Source organism: Empidonax traillii, unplaced genomic scaffold (assembly GCF_003031625.1).
Source record: "Empidonax traillii isolate 1590-97213 ecotype Southwest subspecies unplaced genomic scaffold, ASM303162v1 scaffold204:size1584377, whole genome shotgun sequence".
In the NCBI taxonomy this organism is placed as follows: Eukaryota; Metazoa; Chordata; class Aves; order Passeriformes; family Tyrannidae; genus Empidonax; species Empidonax traillii.
Genome location: NW_020955397.1, coordinates 502,283 through 504,130, shown reverse-complemented (window position 1 = coordinate 504,130; position 1,848 = coordinate 502,283). Strand labels below are relative to the sequence as shown.

The following is a 1,848-nucleotide window of genomic DNA, read 5'->3' as shown; positions in this document are numbered from 1 at the left end:
AGGAAGATCCGTGGGGAGAGCACAATGCAGACAAAACATTTCTGTGCTCCAAGTGCAAGGTGAGCTCCCGGGGCTCCAGAATCCCGGCAGGATGATGACTCTGCCCTGTGTGGCTCCCAGCTTTCCTCTGTGTCGCTGCACATCTTTCCGTGGAGCAGCAAGCACAGCAAACCTCTCCTTGGAGACCCCTCTGGGTACTGGCAGGTTTCTGGATTGATGAAGCCTTGCTCTCAGCTTCAAAACCCTCTTAGCTCCAGGGCTTCGTGGCAGGAGGATGGAGGGATTACAAGTTTCCCAAAGCATGTTTTATCCCTGGGGGTTTGGAGGTTGTGGTGCTGGTGGGACCTGAGACTCTGCTCAAAGCCTGAGAACCACAGAATGATTTGGGCTAGAAGGGACCTTGTAGATCACCTCATTCCCCCCCCCTGCCATGGGCAGGAACACCTTCCACTAGACCAGGTTGCTCAGAGCCTGGCCTAAGATGAGTTGGAAGAGCATCCTTGCAAGGGTTCCCTAAGCCTTGCAGGCTCGGCAGCTCTGCCCACCCTGCAGCCCCCTCCCAGCCCAGCTGCAGCTCAGCCCACACTCACCCACAGCTCAGAATGTTTAGGGTAAGTTTGCCCTCGGTGGTTGGTCTCCTCACAACTCTCCTCAGGGATCTGCAGTGATCAAAAGAGAGAGGAATTATTCAGAGCAGTGTAACAAGGAATAATGCGCCGGCAAGGGAAGATGGGGAGATGGGAAGTGAGAGCAGCAGGAATAATAGTGGTTCTCTCCGGGTGAGTAATTTGCCCAAGGGTTTAGACTGACAGGCTGAATTGCTGGTGGGCTCTGAGGGAGCCCTGATGACTGGGGACAGCTTTGGGGTGTCCCACACAGGGCAGTGGGGCACAGCTGAGCAGTTTGGAGATCTTCCTGGGTGCCTCCCACCAGGCTGTGCCTCCTGCCCCCTCCCAACCTTCACAAGGAGCTCTCTGAGAGTTCCACGGGCAGGTCTGGGCAGCCTTCTGTTATCCCAGAGCAGTGAGGGATGCAGGATGGAGGGGAGGCCAGTGCTTGTCCCCACAGCCTCCTGGGGGGGCTGATCCTGCCCTCACACCGGGGGTAGCTCCGTCCCATCAGCGTCGCTGCGATTCCATTAACACGCAGGCACAGGCACTAAATTACTTTTAATAAATACCTAATGAGAAGATGACAGCCACTTCTGGACTCTCAGCAGTCCCCCTCGGTTATTCACCAGCTCAGAAATGTACAACCCGCCTTCAATAATTGATAGTCCACTAATGTGGAGCTCAGGGGTAGGAAAGGGCCCCATTAATTACTGCTGGGCAGCGCTCGGCTCCGGCACCAAATGCCACCAGGAGAGTGCTCTGGGAGTGATGCTGATAAAATACAGCAGCTCTGAGCTGCACACCACCAGTGGGTCCTGCCTGCTCCCTCTGGAGGCAGGCTGGTGGTCCACAAGTGCAATTAAAATTCGGGTGTTTCAGGAACACGAACCCAAGAGGTGGCTCTGGGCTTTCAGGATTTCTCGGAGGCAGGAGGGCTTTGTGGCCAGGCCTGCTCCCCACAGCCCCAACCCAAAGCTGCTGCACATCCCTTTCTCCAGGGTGGAAATGAGTCTGAGAGAGCTCTGTGACATCTTCCTGTCCTAGAGAAGGGCAATCCACATTCTGGAGGGCTTTTTGAGCCCCCTGTGAATTATGGTCAGCAGCAGGTTGTCAGCATTGCCCTGGGGCTGGAATGTTGGGTAGACATGGCTGCCTCCAAGCTGGCTGCAAGGTTAGGGGAAAAAAGGGATGTTGGCAGAGTGGATCACCCAGTAAAGTGGAAAACAGGCAGAAAGAG

At 55.5% G+C, this 1,848-nt stretch overlaps 1 long non-coding RNA gene across 1 annotated transcript; it reads right to left on the bottom strand.

Moving 5' to 3' along the window:
- Nucleotides 1-235: 235 nt before the first annotated feature.
- On the bottom strand, nt 236-1,427 carry LOC114059086. The gene is made up of 3 exons (XR_003571586.1): nt 1,181-1,427; nt 591-659; nt 236-364 (listed from the first exon to the last, which is right to left on the bottom strand). It is a non-coding gene; the product is annotated as an uncharacterized LOC114059086 (long non-coding RNA).
- Nucleotides 1,428-1,848: the final 421 nt, after the last annotated feature.